This window comes from Heloderma suspectum, chromosome 11, assembly GCF_057233095.1.
Source record: "Heloderma suspectum isolate Gila_16-S chromosome 11, 16-S_ref, whole genome shotgun sequence".
Classification (NCBI taxonomy): domain Eukaryota; kingdom Metazoa; phylum Chordata; class Lepidosauria; order Squamata; family Helodermatidae; genus Heloderma; species Heloderma suspectum.
In genome coordinates, this window is record NC_139468.1 from 21,370,431 (window position 1) to 21,390,930 (window position 20,500).

Sequence of the window (20,500 nt, forward strand, 5' to 3'; positions counted from 1 at the left end):
GTGCTACCTCCAGTACTAGAGACAGTAAGCCTATGTACACCAGTTGCTGGGGAACATGGGTGGGAGGGTGCTGTTGCGCTCATGCCCTGCTTGTGGGTTCTTGGTCGACAGCTGGTTGGCCACTGTGTGAACAGAATGCTGGACTAGATGGACCCTTGGTCTGATCCAGCATGGCTCTTCTTATGTTCTTATGCTCTTATGCATGAAAGAATGTGTGCATTTTTGTGTGCATTTTTCCTAGTATACACATTTTTTTGTATTCACATTTGCCTAATGTACAAATTTTTGAAGCAGTTTTCCTTAATACTGTTTTATGTGTTTCTTTCCATTAACATTTTGTGCGCACAATTCCCTCACATATGCTTTTTTGTACACATTTTTTGTTTGGAGAATTGCATCACCAAATTCCGAAAAGTGCAAATACCAAAGGATAATGGCATTCCACTTCACATATTAATTCAAGAAATGCAGATTTGGTAAGTTCTTATCGAAATGCGAACTAAACAAAATTCTCCCAATTCCCTAGATATGTTATAATTATTGACTATGGGCCGATCTACACTCATGGTTTTTTATGCCTCCAAACAGCTTTCAGCGCCCATCTTTCACACTACGCAGCACTCGCCTTGTATCGGAATCGGGATTTCCTGCTTCTGCTGTACCGCTGCCAACACCCCAATATCCCAGAATTTCCCATCAGTGTGCTCTGTTGCTCCTGCATTCATTACCTAATATGGTCTTGGGCCCCTCCCACGCCTCTCCATATATGGCTTCTTTTGTATTTCCCCCCTGCCCAATCACAGCTCTCGACAGCACCCTTTCGTCTTCTGGGTACTGAGAGCGTCGCTTCCTCCCCAGTCCGCATTCAACCTTCGGCCTTCCCAACCCCGTCCCTCTTTTTTTTCCCCCCTTCAGAGATTAACTTCAAATCTTCGAAGAACCGGCATTCAGAAGGTGTCACTGCAGCTTCCCTGTCTCCTGCGCTCGAACAGTAAGTGCATTCACCACCTGTCCCCTTTCTGAGTGCGTGCCTACCGATAGCATTGCCTCCTCCCCAGTCCGCATTCCAGAACACACCTCTGGCCTTCCCATACTCTGTCCCTCTTTTTTTTTTTCTCCGTTGGAGATTAACTTCGAATCTTCGAAGAATCGGAGTTTGGAAGGTGTCGCCACAGCTCCCCTGTGCCCTGCACTCGAACAGTACATGCATTCACCCACCCGGCCTCTTTCTGAGTACACGTTGTAATGGCGCTGTGTATTCCCATTTCCACCTTCCGCTGCTTTGCTCGTGGCACAGCCACTTGCACCCCGCCACACCCCCAGCACTCCCTTTCTCCGCAAACTCTCTTCCTCAAGCGTACTTCCCCCCCACCCCCGCTGCCTGGGGATTTCAGGGGTGGGAGTGGCTCTTGCCATGGTGGCATGCAGAACTTGTTTTCGGGGAGACTTTCCCAATGTGTTGTGCGAGGTGGCCAAGGGTCCTAAAATAACTTCCCTGGGAATGCTCCCCCTTCCAAATAGCTTTCAGGAAGGATTATGTTCTCTTCGCAGCGTGTGTCTCTGGTTGCACCGCGTGCTGAGGCATGCCCGTGGTTGAATAAAGAATGGAGGTGAGCCGGGGGGACCCGCACTCAGACGCTCCTGCATGGAATCGCCCTTTGGGATTCAAACGACATGGCCCAGATCAGGGCACATGGCACCTGGGGGTGTCCTTTTACCCCCCCTCACTCCAGACCCCTGCGCATCCTGGCCAAGGGTGCCACTTCAGGCAGGGGCGCATTGAGAGGGGAGGATAGGCTCTAGCATCAAGCAGCCATGTAGCCCTCTCCCTCTTCTCAGAGTTGCTCTGTTGTCCTATTTTGATCAGGCTCCTCAAACACTGACTGCTGAGGGACCCTCTACGGTGGACCCCATCAGGACAAGCCAACAGTACAGCCGTTTTGGCCCAGGGAAGAGCAGGTGGGAAGACCTGTCCCATTGCCTTCTCCCACCAACGCCAACCCAAAATGGCATCCACCAGCAAGGGAAGAGGGGTGTCATGGAGGCGTGTGTCATGGAGGCGTGTGGAGATAGAGGACATGCTGGACATTTGGGGCAGCAGAAAATCCAAGAACAGCTGCGTAGCAGCCACACAAACCTGGACTTCTTTGGAGAGATCTCAAGAGAGATGACCACATGGGGTCAACAGCGTAGCGCCATAGAGTGCAGGTCCAAGACAAAGTCCATGCACCAAGACTACAGGCAGGTGGTGAACCATAACTCATGGTCAGGCAACAATGCGGCGACCTGCCCGTATTATGCACAGCTAAACGGGATTCTTTGGGGGGATGCCACAGTTCACTCAAAGCATGTGGCGGGGAGTTTGCAGATAAGCAGGGGCTGTGTACGTGTGGAGTCTCCAGAGCGTGGCTCTCTGGGAGTGCATTCCTTGGAGCCATCGGGAGCATCGGCAGAAGAGGGGGAGCACTTAGCTGTGGGGCAGCATGAGGTTGCTGAGTGTTATGGCCAGGGTGAGTATCCACAATGCTATAGGGATGTACGAAACACTTAACTTGCTCCATTCCAGGGCATCCGCAGTGGGGGGGAGGCGCTCCATCCCTCCCCCCGGAATCCTCCCCGGCCAGCTCCACTCCGCAGCAACTTTGCAGAGCCGCCAGCCGGGGCCGGCCACAGCCGGAATTCCGGCCGCTGCCAGGCTGTCATAGCCACAAATGGCAGCCAAGCAGTGATAGGCTACGTAAGTATTTACATAGCCTATCATGACAAAGGCAGCCACCCAAATGGTGGCTGCTATGCCATTTGCATGGCTGCCTTTGTTCATGATAGGCTGTGTAATACTTACGTAGCCTATCACAGCAAAGAGCAGGGGCACAAATGGCATAGCTGCCGCCATTTGCGCCCCTGCTCTTTGCCGTGATAGGCTACATAAGTATTTACGTAGCCTATCATGAGCAAAGGCAGCCACACAAATGGCGGCTGCTACAACAGCCGCCATTTGCGGCCGCAGCAGCCCGGCAGTGGCCAGGAAATTCTCCGCCACCCGCCCCGCCACCCCCCGGGATGTGATATACCTCATGCGAATGTCCCTCTCGGCAGCAGGTCCCGGCAGCGGTGCGGCGGCGGCCAGTCTTCCGACCAGCTGCCACCGCCGCCATTTCTCAGTAAAGTAAAAAAAAAACGTGATAGGCTACGTAACGATTTACAGAGCCTATCACGGCTAGATTTCTAAAGTCAGCCGTGATAGGCTATGTAAATCTTTACGTAGCCTATCACGGCTGACTTTGGGGGGGGGGAAAAGCGCGTACGCAAATGGCGGCGCCCATGGGCACGGGTAGTCAACGTAAAGATTTACGTAGACTACAGCGAAAATAAGGGCAACACTATTTGCGTTGCCCTTATTTTTGCCGTAGTCTACGTAAATCTTTACGTAGACTACCCGTGCCCAAATAATTTCCAGGAGAATTTCCCCACCAGTTTCGGGGTGCCGAATGCATTGGCTTTCGGCCTCCCGGAGATTCGTGGAGAAATTCTCCGACATCCCTACCCTCAACCTACCCGCATTGGGGGCGTTTGTCCGCTGCAGACGTAAGTCAATCCCCAGCCATGACATGGGGCCAAGGTGTGGGTGATAGTGGAGAATTTGGCATTCCATGCAGCCAAACTGCAAGGAACGACCCGTGGCTGCCGCAGAAGCACGCAATACCAAGCAGCAAATTCAATGGCCAGAAAGAGAGTCAGAAGCGCTCTTGCCAATCTTACCCACACGCTTCCTCGCACTGGTCCCCCCAGTGGAGTCCACCGCTGAGGCACCACTGGATCCGGAGGGACCCGCTCTGCCTCCTCCACCAGATCCGGAGGGACCCACTCTGCCCACGCCAGAGGAGATGCCTGCCTGCTGGCCATCCCTCACTCTTTGCAGTGCTGTGAGGAAGAGGTCTGCAGTAAACATTCCACTCGTTCCCTGGGGTGGCGGATGCTTCCACTTACCCCACAGGCTGCCCAGGTCTCCTCTCCATCCACAAAGTCACACACCAGCCCCCACCCATGCTGTGCCTTCAGTCGCAAGACAACCTGTGCCTCACTCACTGCCTTAGCGGCACTCTCTCTCAAGGATGGGCCTCACTTTAGGGAGCGCAAAGTGCCCGACTGCTCTGCCTCAGTCCAAAAGAGCTCCTGATAGGTCCACTCTGGGTGTGCCTCACCCATCACAATTCAAAACAGAGGCTTCTGTTCAGTTCAGGCCTGGGTCTCCTGGAGGACAGGGCCCATGTCACATCCCTCCCCTGGTGCCACAGTCACAGCTGAGGTTGGGGGGGCAGGAAGAGGTCCAACCCTCGGTGTCAGGACACCCCTTGAAAGGGCAGACTGCAGACCACGTTCTAAGTGATCCAACCAGCAGTCTGTCTCTAAATACAGGGGGCCCTGGTCTCAGCCCAGCCAACCCTCCCATGCAGGTGGGTATCAACCCCCCCTGTCCTTGGAGGTGCGGGTGCTTCAAGCGAGCACACTACTAGCCCTGTTATCATCTGAACCTGGCCCACCCCCAGATTATCAACCAGTGAGATCACCACAGGCTGACCTGCACTGCGCCGCTCGGTCCAGCTTGGCTGGCTGGCGCGTAGCCACAGGTCGTGCAGCTGCTGGTAGTGGGGTGGTTCTGCTCCCTGGGGTGGGGGGCCTGAGTGCCGCTAGAGCACCTCAAAAAACTGAGCCTTCAAGGCCTTGAACTTTGTTCTGGCCACCCTGCAGGAGCAGCTGGAGCATGAGCTCCACTTCACTGTCCTGCCAGTAGATGAGCCTGCGCGATGCCATTTTTCGAGGCAGCCTAATGACACCGGGGCCCTCTCCAGAGACCATAGAGTACTTTGCTGCCCCTGTTTCAGCACAGCTCCACCTGTCGACAACCTTCGAATAAACGCTTCTTCGAATCTTCGAAGATCCTTAAGGAGAGAGCTGTGAGACTTTCCACCGCAGCCCCCACGTGAAGAAGGATGGAAGACAGCCTTCGTGCGCCTCACAGATTTTTATTCAGACTAAGAACAGCAACAAAACTTCACCTCGAGCAATGGAGAGCAAGCGGGAGAGACAGTAGGAATGAGATCAACACCTCCACCCACCCATGAACATGCACCCCGAGGATCGCAAGACATGTCCACACATCACAATAGTCTCTTGTTCTCCCACATGTACTCTCAAAGCACCTGCCAAACCTCCTCCCCCTGTTCCTTGTGCACATTGTCATCAGTGATGTAGGGAAGCCCCAATGTGTCCAACACGATACGGTTGCATTCCCTCGACACATCTGTCAGAGCCTCCCCGTTGGTGTTGCAGATGTTATGTAGGATGACACATGCAGAAATCACTGAGGGGACATTTTCCTCACCCACCTCCAGTCTCCCAGCGAGAAATCTCCACCTGCTCTTCAGCCTCCCAAAAGCGCGCTCTACCACGTTTCGGGCATGGCTGAGGCAGCGGTTGAAGTGAGCCTCCTTTGGGGAGAGGTTTCCCTCAAAGGGCTTCATCAGCCAACATTGCATGGGGTAAGCACCATCGGCAAGTATCAGCAGAGGAATCAGCACGCCACCAACTCTCCACATCGGGTTCCCAGGAACAAGTGCTCCAGCATCCATGGCCTCACAGAGCACGGAGTTCTGAAAGACGTAGGCATCATGATTTCTCCCACGCCATCCTATCTCCACATTGATGAAACGTCCAGCATGGTCCATCGTGCCCTGCAGAAGCATGGAGTAGTACTGCTTCCTATTAATAAATATGCCACCCTGTCTGATCGGCGAGATTATGGACAAATGTGTACCGTCGCAAGGCATGAACGCCCCCGGGAAGCCTAATTGGGAGAAGCTGAGCAGTGCCTGGAAAGAGAGGGGGGAGCGAAGTTAGTATGAAGCAGTGAAAGGATGTCAGTCCATCGCCAAGTGAATGATTCGCCCTGCTCGTTGCCCCATCTCTGCGCAAACTTGCCTGGACAAGCCCAGCCAACCACAAAGCACCCCGCGGCACCTTCCATGCTCGCCTCCCACGCCCAGGAACGTGAGGAGATGCACACACACATTTACACACACATCAAGGGGTACACCCATGATCATTCCTGCATTATCATCTACAAATTTCACTGCAGAGCAAATCGTGACCAAAGCAGTGCCGGAAAGCCGAGTTCGGGACAGCAACAAACTACGGAACATTGCTTTTTTGAAGATTCGATTCTTTGAAGATCCCTCCTTCCCCCCCAAAAGCCGGGCTCCCTACCCCCCTGACCCCTGCTCACTGCGTCCACGTTGCCCAGGGACACCATTCTCTGTAGCAGAACATGTTCCAGAGCAAAGCACACCTCCACAAAAATTTCCCCGACAGTGGATTTCCCAACGCCGAACTGCTCCGCTGCAGATTTGTACAATGAGGGATTGGCAAGCTTCCAAATTGCAATGGCCACCCTCTTCTCCACTGGGATCACTGCGCACATTTGGGTTGAACGTCTCCTCAGTAATGGGAACACCTCGGCCATGACTTGGAAAAAGGTTTGACGAGACATCCTGAAGTGCTCGATCCATCTGTCGTCTTTCCAGACCTTCAGAACAAGCCTCTCCCACCAGTCCTGGCTCCTTGGCCACACCCAGTACCTCCGGAAAACCCTCAGGATGGGGAGGAAATGTGCATTCTGCACGAGGGTGACCATGTTTCGTTGCATCCGTAAAGCAAGGTTCAGATGGTGCTGATGGTACCACCACAGTATCTGGACCCGGGACCTCCTGTGCTGGGATGCCAGACAGTCAAGATCGATCAGTGCCTTGAGAGTGCACATAAGGGCATTCGCGGAGACAAAAAGCAGCCGGTAATACGTGGCCATTTCTCGAGGCATGTCTTCTGGCAGAATTGTGGCCCAAGGAAGGATACAATACGCCTGGAAAGGATGCGAAGAGAATCAATGGGGGGAAGTGACGCAGGCGCAGTGGGGTTTAGCCTTGAGCTAGGGCAGAAAGACGCAGAGGGAGGGGGAGGAGGGGGATGGTGGGGGGGTGTTGGCTGAGGCGGGAGGAGTTGCCGCTCCGCCAATGAGAGCCGCCGTGCTGGAGAGCGGGTAAACAGCACGGCAGCGGAGTGTGAACCGGCCTAGCACATTCGAGGAAGCGCTGGAACCGGGGAAGAAGGGTGAGTGTGGATACTCACGTTTTAATGCAGGTCCGTTTAAGCTGGCAGGAGCCCAACTTTGTTGCGATGGCGGGCGCAGTGTAGATCGGCCCTATATCAGCTTTACCCAGCCAGATGCCCTCCAGATGTTTAGGATCCCATTCCCCAGGATTTGTGACCATTGGCCACAGTGGCTGGGGCTGATGGGAATTGAAGTCTAAAACATCTAGAGGGCACCAGGTTGGGGAAGGCTGGGCTGGAAATACAATACATCTTACTGTATTGGGGAAAACTGTGACCAGGTGACCTGTGTGTCTGTTCAGGCTGATGTCCAGATACTGGAGGCTGATGTCCTACTTCAAAGCCCCTGCTTGCCTTTCTTATGGTTCTTTATCTTTTTACCTAATAAAATATGGGTTCCTATTTATTTCCTGTTAGGCTATGTATTCCTACTAGTGACTGGACTTCAGGGTTGAATAGCCTAAAAAAACCAAATAAGTGTATAATTCGGGAAAGCACTTATTATTGCCAGTTATATATTAGTACCACCAGTAGCCTGTATTGTACAAAGGTCTTTGGCAAAGTCAGAGACAGAGAACCCATATATCATCCAAGCAGCTTAACCACAAAGCTGGCATTTAGGCCAGTAAAAACAAACACCGCTCCTTGTCTCATTAAACCTACTGAACTTTTGCAAACCTAGTTAAACAATAACATTTCACAGCATCAGCATGGACTGTATGGCAGGTCTATTGTGTGCTGCTTAACTGTTCAAGCCCAAGGATAAGAAGGGTCTTTGCACTTTCCTGCATAGGTGATATAACTTTTAACTGAGAAAGCTAACAGGTTATATAAAGAACTGTGGGGTTGACAAAAAGGATGGTGTGACAGATGATGCAGATTGAAAGAGAGAGAAGGAATTTGTATGTAGCTCCTCTGTGCTGTCCTGAGCTGCACATAGAACCAGAGCCTCTGTGCATACATACTTTCTAAAGTAGGCCCTGATTATAGACTCCGTCTGCTGGTTCAGCAAAACAAAGGGGCAGACTAGGGTGGCCCCTTATGCATTGCCCAAAAAAAAGAGGAAAAGCATCACCCCAAAAATGACCTAAAAGGGACAGCAATGTGCATAAAATGTGCATATGCTAATTTATACACATAGATGCACATTTAAAATAATAATTAGAATTTAAATATAAATACAATACATCCTACTGTAGTGGGGGAAACTGTGATCAGGTGACCTGTGTGTTCTGCTCAGTCTGAGGTTCAGATGCTAGCTGTTGATGTGTTACTTCAAGGCTCCTGCTTGCCTTTCTTATTGTTCTTTGACTTTAAGTCGGACTTGAATGGGATAGCCCTTCAAACAGAGGATGCTTCAGTGTGAGAATGTCCCCTGACAGCCCTCTGTAAACTAGGACACATTACCACCTTTGTAAACAAGGCCTACGTGTGATCACATCAAAGGATCCATGTGCTGTAGTGGAGAATATGGGAGTTTCCACTTCATTTCCACGCCCTCTCCCCACCTCTATATATAAAACCAACACACCCAAGTTGTGTGTAAGCTAGCCCAGAGAATCTTATGGCACAGCTACTGATGAGGGCAGAAGCTGAAACATTTAGCTTAAAATAGGGATGTACGAAAGTGACTTACCTTTTCGCAAATTCTGTTCACGGGGGGGGGGGGAGGCGATCCAGTCCTCCCCCCCGGAATCCTCGACGGCTGGCTGTGCTCTGTGGCGGCTCTGCAGAGCAGCCGGCCAGGCCCAGGCCAGGGCCGTCCGCAGCTGAATTTCCGGCTGCGGAGGGCTCTGGGTAACACAAGAAAAACATGTACGCAAATGGCGGCGGCTACAGCTGCTGCCATTTGCGTTCCTTATTTTTCACCGTCTTAGTCTACGTCAATATTTACGTCGACTAAGACAAAGAAAAGAAAGGGGAACGCAAATAACGTAGTGGGAACTATTTGTGTTCCCCTTTCTTTTCTTCATCTTAGTCTACGTAAATATTGACGTAGACTAAGACGATGAAAAATAAGGAATGCAAATGGCGGCGGCCATAGCTGCCGCCATTTGCGTATGCGTTTTTTTTTTAAAAAACCCAGATGTGATAGGCTACGTAAGTCTTTACATAGCCTATCACGTCTGGGGGGGGGAGACACAAAGTGCAAATGGCGGCAGCGGCAGCTGTTCGGAAGACCAGCCGCCGCTGCTGCCACCGCTGAAGCCACCGCTGGAGCCGCCGCCGTCTGGAACATCTGCCCCAGGTAAGTCTCATCCCGGGGGGGATCCGCGGGGGGCGGGGCGGTGGCAGGCCATTCCGCGATGGATTTCGGGGGGCCGAATGCACTGGCATTCAGCCTCACCGAGATCCGTCGCAGAATTCTCTGACATCCCTAGCTTAAAATATATTTTTTAATACTCTGTTGTTAGTCTTTCTATCTTCCTTATAGAAATAGTCTTTCTATTTTACCTAAAGACTGACAGCATCCACAGTGGATCCAGAGCCTCCTTGTTGCTTTGTACTTGTGCTGCTTTACACACACGCACACGCACACACACGCACGCACACACACACACACACACACACCTCTCCCTCCCTCTCTCTATGTTATATATAATACAATATATACTTAATATATATAATATAGTTTTTTTAATACTATAGCAATACCTCAGCAGTTACCTCAGCAACAAACAAAATTAACCACATAAAATCAGCCCAGATTACCACAAAACAAAGAGGGAGCAAGTTTAAGAAAGGGCTGTCTTTTTAATAGAACTATGCAGTTTGCCCTCCAAAACTGCACTAGTTCAGTACCATAAGCTCAGGAGAAAGAAACTTATTTTTAAAAATCCATCGCTGTCATCACGAAGGTTTTACACACATTTTGTGATCAGGCACCTCTCTCCTTTATACTTTGCTTTGCACTTTTGACTCTTATGGATGTAACTTAACTCCAGTGTAAAAACACCATTATGTCTATGGTTTCGAAACAGAGAGTGAGAATATGACCAAAAGGTCTGTATACATCCATTGACAACTTATTTTCCAACCTTGCCCATGGTTTGTGCTCCAACCCACAGGGTCAATAAAATTCAGCCAGCCAGCCTGCCAAGATGCCTCCTTCATTCAATAACACAGTGACACTTGATAGCTGAAACTGAGGCCTTTCATTCAACATGAACAGGCCTCTGCTATTAGCTAGCTGACTCCTTTCTCCACGAGTCCCACTTCTCCCTTTGCAGCATCAACAAGCTCACCAACATTGACACCACTCGGAGACCCAGTGCAACATTTTGGTTCCTACTGAAGAGGTGTCTCTCACACACAGCCCCCACTAAGGTCACCTCCCGCTTGGATTTTTGTGTCTCTGTGGGAATTTCCCAATGGCTGGACTGCGCTTGGAAGCTCAGCTCCTGCCAGCTCAGCCACCATTGCCCAACTTAGAACAAATTTGCCAAGGGCAAAATCAGGAATCTGAAACTATCAGTGGTGGATCGGCAACAACAAAAACCTCAAAAGTTTTGACTTGGCAGTGAAGGAATTTAAGTTCATGCCACACTAGTGTAATCTCACAAGTAATCATCCCAAAATTCAAGAAACTCTGAACAGAAAGTTTCTTTTCTTGCAATCTATACATCATGCGTCTATAAGATTTGAAAAGACATCAAGGTAATTTGGACCAATCCCAGTTAATTTCCATCCTTCTCCTATGTGTAGAGTCAGGTTCTGTGATACCCAAGCATTCCCAATAGAGTAGTCTACACATAAGTAAAAGACAGGCTACAATCATCCACAGTATCATATGGCACAACACAGAGAGATGGTTGATCTATATCAGGAATGAGCAACTTGTGGCCTTCCAGATGTTTTGACCTACAACTCCCATCAACGCTCACCATTGGCTATGGTAGCTAGGGCTGATGGGAGATGTGGCCTTCCAGATGTTTCGGCCTACAAGTTGCTCACTGCTGCTCTATATGCAGAGTGCAATAGGTGCCTGTAAATAAAGAATAAAGTTTAGTATCTACTAGAGTGGAATATCACTGAGAATTCAGGTCTGTTCACACAACATGCTAACCCACACTCAGTGGTTCAGTGTGGGTTGTTTGGAATCGTGGTTTGTTTGCTGAACCATGGGTTATCATGTTGTCTGAATGCAGCCAGGGGTGGCTTGTTAACCATGCAGTGTGGGGTATTTTTCTCAAACAAGCCATCTGTCAGGGTGGACACTAAGCCCATAGAATCCCAGAGTAGTTCTGATTCTGAGGAAGAGGAGTCGCTCCTGGGAGAGGAGCGCGCTCCTCTTTCCCAGGGCCAACAGCTGACGGAGATTCCTCCCACCAGCATTCCTAGCTTAGATAGCAGTCCTGGGAGTGACAGAGCGCGGGAAGCAGACTTGATGGACGCGCGACGCCGACGCAGAGAGCGGCGCCAAATGGAGGGCGCAGAAAGGAGGCATAGTGCCCGGTTGGCGCGCAAACAACGGCTGCGCCTAGAGGATCCAAGGGAAAAGGGAAGGGACTCTCCCTAGCCCTTAAGTTCAGGGGTCTGCCAGTGATTCCCTTTCAAACGGGGACCAACTGTTCCAACTTAGGGCATAGGTACTCTGCTGCTCATATCTAGTTGCTAACAATAGAGTTGTTAAGTTGTAAAAGAGGAATAAAGCTTTGAAAATAATCCCTTTGTCTGTGTCTGGACTCAGCTACTGGATTAGACTGAGAGAGGCCTCCAAGGAGCCCTTGACACCATCTTAAGAACCCATGGTTTGTTGTTGGATTGTTCAGGGTGTTTAACAAATCACACTGCATGCTTAACAAGCCACCCTGGGGAAACCGTGCTTCATTCAGACAACAGAATAACCAACAGTTCAAGAAATAATAACCCACAGTTCAAAACAACTCACACTCAACCACTGAATGTGGGTTAGTGTGTTGTGTGAACAGCCCCTTCATGTATGGACAGATCCCCTCTAGTATTATCAATACCACAGAAGCAAGGTTCTGTGTATGCTGTGATCAATTCCATGGGAGCACAAAATGTGGTACCAGGTGCAGAAAGTAGGTTTTTTTTTAATGAATGTCAGCTTTCTTTCTTTTCCCCCTTTTTTTTTAAAAGATCAAATTCATAGATCCCTTATGGCAGAAATGGTATTCTTGCAAGCATATGGGCAATACCTACTGAAATTTCAGAAGCAAGAGAAATCACTGAACAACACTTTGAGGTGGCGGATAGAACTAGGGATGTACGAAAGTCACTTACCTTTTCGAAGGGTGACATTCGCGGTGGGAGGGAGGTGCTCTGTCCCTCCCCCAAAATTCTGTCCGGCCGGCTCCGCTCTGCAGATTTTCCACAGAGCCGCCGGTTGGGGCTGCCCGCAGCCAGACATCCAGCCACTGGGCAGCCTGCAGGGTCGCAAATGGCAGCTGCTGTAGCCGCCGCCGTTTGCGTCCCTGTATTTTGCTGTGATAGGCATCGTAAATATTTACATAGCCTATCACGGCAAGCAAAAAAAAAAAACAGCAGACGCAAATGGCGGCAGCTATGGCGGACACAATTTGCGTTCCCTTTTTTTCACCGTTTTAGCCTACATAAATATTTACGTAGGCTATTACGGCGAAAAAAAAGGGGCATGCAAATAGCGCCCCCTACACCATTTGCATTCCCCTCTTTTTTTGCCATAATAGCCTACATAAATATTTACGTAGGCTAAAATGGCAAAAAAAAGGGAATGCAAATTGCGGCCGCCGTAGCTGCCGTCATTTGTGTCCGCTGTTTTGTGGGGGGGGGGGTTGCTTGCCGTGATAGGCTACATAAATACTTATGTAGCCTATCACGGCCTCCGCAGGGACGCAAATGGCGTCCCTGCATTAGCCGTGATAGACTACGTAATTATTTACGTAGCCTATCACAGCTATGATGAGGAAGCGAATGGCGTCCATTCGCAAGTCAGCGCGGGCGGCAGCAGGTAAGTGCTTCGTTTCACATGCCTTTCGTGGGGTGGGGGGGCGGGGGCTTCGTTCCGCCATGGATTTCGGGGGGCCGAATGCACTGGTATTCGGCCTCACCAAGATCCGTGGCAGAATTCTCTGACATCCCTAGATAGAACATTGGCAGACATAGGAAGCTGCTATATACCAGGTCAGACTGCTTCTAACCCAGTATTGTCTATAATGGGCAGGGGTTCACCAAAGTCTCAGATAGAGCTTTTTCCCATTACTTGCCATCTGTTCCTTTCAACTGGAGATGCTGTGATTGAACTTGGGACATTCCATATGCAAACTGAACTACAGTCCCACCATTAAATGTCCTGCATAACTCCTTTCCCTTCCCAATGGTTAGCAAATGAATTGTACAAAATAGTGTTTTTTAAAAAAATCAGAATACACTATGCAAAATAAGACAACGATTAGAGGTGTATGGAATACTCACCCTGTACCGGGCATCCGCGGGGGGGGGGGAGCGATCCTCCCCCCCCCCGGAATCCTGCAAAGCTGGCTCCACTCCACAGCGAGTCCACGGAGCTGCCGGCCAGGGCCGCCCACAGCCGGACTTCCATCCGTAGCTGGGCTGCGGCCACAAATGGCATCCAGCGTAAGGGACACCATTTGCATCCCTGCCCTTGCCGTGATTGGCTACGTAAATATTTACATAGCCTATCACAGCAAAGAGCAGGGATGCAAATGGCGTAGCGGACGCTATTTGCATCCCTGCTCTTTTTGTGATTGGCTACGTAAATATTTACGTAGCCAATCACGGCAAAGGGCAGGGATGCAAGTGGCGTCCGCTACGCCGGACGCCATTTTGTTCCACAGCCCAGCAGTGGATGGCTGAGGAACAAAGACGACAACCCGGACTAGCCACTGCCAGGTAGGATCCGTCCCAGGGGGATTTTGGGGGGTGGCAGGGGGGTAGTCCATTCTGCCACAGACTCCGGGGGGGGGGCAGATTCTAAAGAATCTGGCCTCACTGGAGTCTGTGGCGGATTTCTCCGCCATCCCTAACAATGATAGATAATTATGTTCAATCTGTTCAACATAATGGCATGGTTTAGTATCACTGCAGAAAATGGTTCCTGAGTGCAGAATATCTTCTTCTTCAACCATGGTATTGTGCTGCAAAAGAATCCAAAGAAGATACATGAGCTCACAGGAAAAACACTTCTTTGCAGCCTGAGCATTACTTTGTATCTTTGTCAGAGGAGTTTCCTGCTCCCAAAGAAACAAGCTGCCTAGGGTGGAATCCTATACATGTTTAGACAGAAAAAGTCCTACAACTCCCAGCATTCCCCAGCTGGCTGAGGAATGCTGGGAGTTGTAGGACTTTTTTCTGTCTAAACATGCATAGGATTGCGCCCTTAGTGAACTGAACAGTGGCTTTGTTCTTTGGCATGGCAAACAACCATAGTGAAGACAGCAAGGAAAGCTGTGCTCTTGTGAGGCTCCACATTGCTTCTCTCGATTCTGGCCACCATTAATAGATCACACCACAGTATTTTGCCACAATTTTGCAATCAGGTACTTGTTGTGCATCAGAGCCAATCAGAGGCAGCTATTCATCAATAAGCCTTTCAGGAGAGGTTTACAAGAACTAGATTGCTCTTGAACTAAAAACCAGAACAAAATCTGCACTTTTGCTCAATACATGATCAAACTGACTACATTAATCAACTGATTCAGCTGTTTTCAAACACATGCCTCCATTGCCAATGAATTTATAAGTCCATGGGAATTGTTTTAGAGATTCATTAGTGGTTATATTCATTATCTTCCCAGAAACAAGAAATTCATCCTAATTTGTTATACCTAGAAAACCAAATTAAGTTAATGGCATTAGAACACATGCCCAGCACATTCAACATCCTTCTGGAGAAAACAAAATGAACTTCAGTGGACATGAAAGCCAACAAACAGTCAACAGAAGTATAATAGGATGATAAATGGTGATTGGAAATCCTTGAATTCAGTTGTAAAGGGCACAAAAGAGCACAACTTGTTCATTTATCTCATAATAAGCATCAGGCAATCAGAGCTATAAAACATAAGAGCCCTGTTGGCTTAGACCAAAGATCTATCTACTCCAGGCATGGGCAACTTGTGGCCCTCCAGATGTTTTGACTTACAACTCCCATCAGTCCTAGCCAGCATAGCCAATGGTGATGAATGATGGGAGCTGTAGGCCAGAACATCTTGAGGGCCACAAGTTGCTACCCCTGATCTTGTCCAATCAGATGCCTCTCAGTTTTCACACAGGGCAGCCTTTCCCAACCTGGTGCCCTCCAGATGTGTTGGACAACATGACAGTCCAACACATCTGGAAGGCACCAGGACTGGAGAAGGTTGATTTAAGGTATGAGAGCAATAGCTTTCTCCTGTGAACTCCTGTGTTGCCTGTGAACTCAGTGGTCCAATTTAACTATTATGGCTGTCAGTCATTGATAGAGCAATCCTCCAATCCTTGACTTGAATTTGTCAAGTCCTTTTAAAAAGCCATCAAAGCTAGTTACCATCACAATATCTCACAGCAGTGAATTCCATAAGCTAATTATGCACTGCATAAGGAAGCATTTTCTCTTGTCTGCCTGAACCTACTGCCAATCAATTGGATTGGGACACCGCTTGTTCCAGTGTTAGGACAGAAGAAGGGGAGGATTCACTATCCATGCTTAAACTAAACATAATTATCCTTGTCTACCACTTCAAAAGTCACAAGTATGAATGGACGGATGACCCCCAACGTTCAATCAACAAGGACAAAGCTATCTATTTCATTTATATCCTACCTTTCCACCAAAAATTGGTGCTCAAGGTGGCTAACAATAAAATCTAGATTAAAAACAAAATATTAATTAAAACATAACATAAAAACAAATAAAAACACAACAATAGAAGAAATAAACAGCACCCAACCAATTAAAAACCCTTCAGGTACAGACCAGCTCATATGCCAGTGGGCTGCCAGAATAAAAACATATTTGCCTGCCAGCAGAAGGACAACAGAGAGGGGGGCTACTTGCTTTTGTATTTTCAGTTATAAAATTAATGTTTGTTTATTAATAATATCTATTCATTTGTTTGATTCTTGACTGCATTTCCATAGCACCATGAGTACCTAGACAGAAAGGTGATGCAGAAACTCAGTAAAGAATTAAAACAAATGAATAAATATTATTAATAAATAAACAGGTGATCTCCATTTTCAATGGCTCCCAGTGAGTTCTATGCCCCAAAGTAAACAGGCTGCAAAGTTGAGCAGGGAGGAAAACCTGACCATCCACTGGAGGGGTGACATGGGGCAGCTTAACACACACACACACACACACACACACACACAGTGCCTCCAAGTGCACCCCTCTGCTTTCCACACTATAACGAAGCATTGCATTTGAGGACAATGCTGTTGATCAAGTATGACCACCTCTCCTGACAGTGGGAGGTCCAGCCTCCATCTTCTCATTTCTGCCTTTGTAAGGAGAGCAGAGTGCTCTGCCGTGCCCTGCAAGAGTCTCTCCAAAACACAGGCTCTCTATAAACACACACACACACACACACACACACACAATTAATTAGCATTTCACTAGTTGATTATTGCTTTAAAAAAAATTATGAACCAGTCCTTTACCTCCAACAGTAAAATGAAGCTGCAATTTGTAACACACTACAAAATCACTGAAGTTTCACCAGCTTAGTTTCAGGCTCTTACTTAAAAGTTAATCTACCATGACTACAGTAGTCAAAAGTTTCTTTGAACAAGCTTTATTGACCACCTGTTGCAATGTAACAGAACATGTACTTGGATCAGCTCTATCAGACATCTGTTAATACTAATTTCATCCTCTGGGTGCCAGTTCTGGCTTTGCCCAAAACTGACTTCGTTGTGACTTTTTATTTAATTTGAAGGGGGAAGCAGGGGGGCGGATTCTTAACGCTCAGTCCAGCAACCAACAATGAGGAATGTCAGAGAACTTCGTTTGCTGGGGTGGAGTTTGATGGATTTCCCCAGGTTCAGCCTCCTGGACTTTGGTTTGGTTCCTGCTGCGGTGCCTGACTTGATCTGCAGTGAGCTGGGCCACCTTGCGGATTTTCTGGGTATTTTGCACATTTTTTGCAGGCTCTTTGCTTGGAAATTTGTGCAAATTGAAGCACCTGCGGGGGGAGGGGGGAAGTATAACAAGGAGTTCCCAGAGTTCAGGGTAAAGCACACAGCTCAGCTCGCAAACACAAATCGAGCCGTATGTGCTGCAGAACTCAACTGAGCAAAAAACAAACAAATGGGATTTCCCAGTGACAGACACCCCTAGTGACAACATGCATTCTGGCCGTCATGACTCAAAGTCATTTAAAAGGTGCTTCATTTAAGTATGCAGCTTGCCACAATTAATACCAATTTTTTTCTTCCCATGCTTCTAATCAGCTAACCTTCTGTACAGGGGGACTCTTTCTCCAGATTGGCATTCTCAGGTTTCACTGGGATATTTTGCATTGATTTAAAGCAAGGAACCCAAAACTGACCCAGATGCTTGTAGCATTAACTAAATCAGTTTTTAACACTATTGAATAGACTGTTTAAGACTGTCAGGTGTGATTGTTACTGTATTAGCAGCACTTACACTGCTAAATACTCTGTTAAAAATGCATGCCAAAAAAAAGCCAGCAGACTCAAAGGCACAAAGGTTTACAATACTGCTTTTTAGAGCTGCCTGGTAGAATATATCTGGGAAAAGAATAAAGAACTAGAATAGAAGAAGCTGCCTTATACCAGGTTAGTTTATTTGTTAACAGAAGCTTCCCTCCCAATACAAATAGCAGATTGGGGGGAGGGGGGGAGGTTCATCCAGACCATTGCAGGGGGCAAAGGGTTGAATACTCCCTCTACACCCCATGCAACCCCAGTGCAGCTCAGGCTCTGCTACTTACATTTTCTTAAAATGTACTTGTCAATTGCATTCATGCAAATTGATTTCACATCGAGTTTGGCCCTAATCTAAGTTTGGCATGTCTAGTTTGGCCTGCCACCTCCAGTGGAAAAGGTGAGGTAGAACAGCCTTACCCAAACTGGTGCCTTCGAGATGCGTTGGACCACAACCCCCATCATCCCCAGCTTGGCTGGGGATGATGGAGTTTGTAGTCCAATGCATCTGGAGGGCGCCAGTTTGGGGAAGGGTAGGGTACAGGGCACTGGGGAACATCTCTTCCTGAGGCTCTGAAAAGCTGCCCTCCAGGGCCTCAGGCTGAGGTCATTATTGATTATTTATTGTTGACATTTATATATCACCTTATCTACTACAAGCCATCATGGCTTAACACCATTAAAAAAAAAAAAAAAAACCCGACCATTAAAACAGCTGCTCCACAGCGACTGCTACCTTATTCTTTTAACTGCAGATGTCACGGATTGAACTGGCAGCCTTCCGCATGCAAAGCAAGTGCTCTCTACCCACTGAGTCAATGGCCAATTGGCAATCCATGGTCCAAAGCTGGCACCCAAATCTGTTTTATCTGGCCCCTATTGGCACAGCCAAATTTTAATCAAGGAATGGTTAAAAAAAAGTTCTCTGACTCACAAGCATAGTACAACAGTTATTTGTAACATGCAGCTGTTTTCTAATTGGTTTTATCAATGTTAGAGAAGTTTTACCCCCCTGTTGTTATGCTTCGATTGTTGTTTTGCATTTTACTTTGCATTTCATTGTTGTTAGCTGCTTGAGCACCATTTGGTGGAAAGCGGGGTACACATCTAGCAAACAAACAAACAAATGTTACTGTGTTGCTTCCTCAGCCTTACTCTGGAAAGGGAATGGACAAGCACCAATCTGTCTCTTGAGGGGGTCTTTCAGGAAGCCTATTATATTTTTGCTTCAGTGCCCCATACATACGCACATCACCGTGCAACTGATGGTTTCATGCCATCTCAGGACATGTGCACAGTGCTGCTAGTGAAGCTTTGACTGCTAAACGATTATGTTGGCCACCCTCACAGCAGATAGTTATTCCTATTTGAGAGCAGAATGTTTTTGCAAGGGGTTCAGTAAATGCAGCCATTCTCTCTTTAAAGTGCATGATGTCAGAGAGTGATTCTTACTTTCTTGACTGGGTCAAACAGCCACAACACATGCCTCCAGCAAAGAGAAGACACTGAACTGATCTTTCTTTAAATTTCATTCCCCAGTCATTCTTAATAACTGTCTCTGTGCCAAAAAACAATCCTGCTAAGAAGAGCAGAGTATCGCTGGGATACATAACTCATGTCAGCTTCTATGTCAGCTTCTATGGTCACCAATTCTATGGATTGGTGACATTCAAAACTCTACTCCCTTGGAAACCAGAAGCGAAACACCAAAAGCATGAGCTAGGAAACATTAGGTAAATGTAGAGGATTATATGAGACTAGAAACCTTGCTTCCTCTGTTGTTGAGACATGTTTTGAAGGCCGAATTTGGATACATATTTTAATTATGTATCCAAATTAAGAGTGCAATCCTATGCATGTTTACGATGAAATCAGGAATAAGGGAGCAATCACCTGGGAGTTGTAGGACGTTTTCTGTCTAACCATGATTGTGCCCTTAATAGCTCACACTTTGATTTTTGAGAGAGTTTAAGAGCCAGTCCCCTCACATTAACTCCAATGGAACTTGCACCAATCACATAGGCCAAGATCACACACACACACACACACACACACACACACACACCATTGCACTGAAAGCAAACGTGGAAATTAATTTGTTAGCTTTAGATTTTGGAAATTCAGGTTCAAATGAGAGAACCAGGGCCTGCAGGAGAAGCCACCACTGCCACCACCACCGGGGAAGAGGCGTGCTTGCCGCCGCTGGGCCTGCTGCCGCCGCCGCTGGGCCTGCTGCCGCCGCCGCTGCCACCACCACCAGGCCTTCCTTGTGGACTTCTGCCTAGCAGACCGCCAGTCCCTGCAGGACCAGGCCCCCAGGTACTGAGCCAGCTGTGCTGCTCCACCTGCCCCTCCCTGGAGGGGCTACATAAGCTGGCTGGCTGAGGTGGCCTGGGAGAGCCAGGGCCTGCAGGAGAAGCCACCACCACCACCGGGGAAGAGGCGTGCTTGCCACCGCTGGGCCTGCTGCCGCCGTCGCCGCTACCACCGCCACCAGGCCTTCCCTGTGGACTCCTGCCTGGCATTTTTAAGGGAATTTTAATTGTTTTGTTTGTTTGTTTTATTTTGTTGGGGGGGATTTTGTTGTGTTTTTAGGGGTGGGTAGCCTGCCTGATAGGCGGGAGCGAGGGGGCATGTGTCCACCTGATGGAGGCAGTGGGGGGAGTGTTGGGGGCCAGAACATACCGAGGCTGGGCGGCAGGCGCTGGCGGAGCGCTAGGGG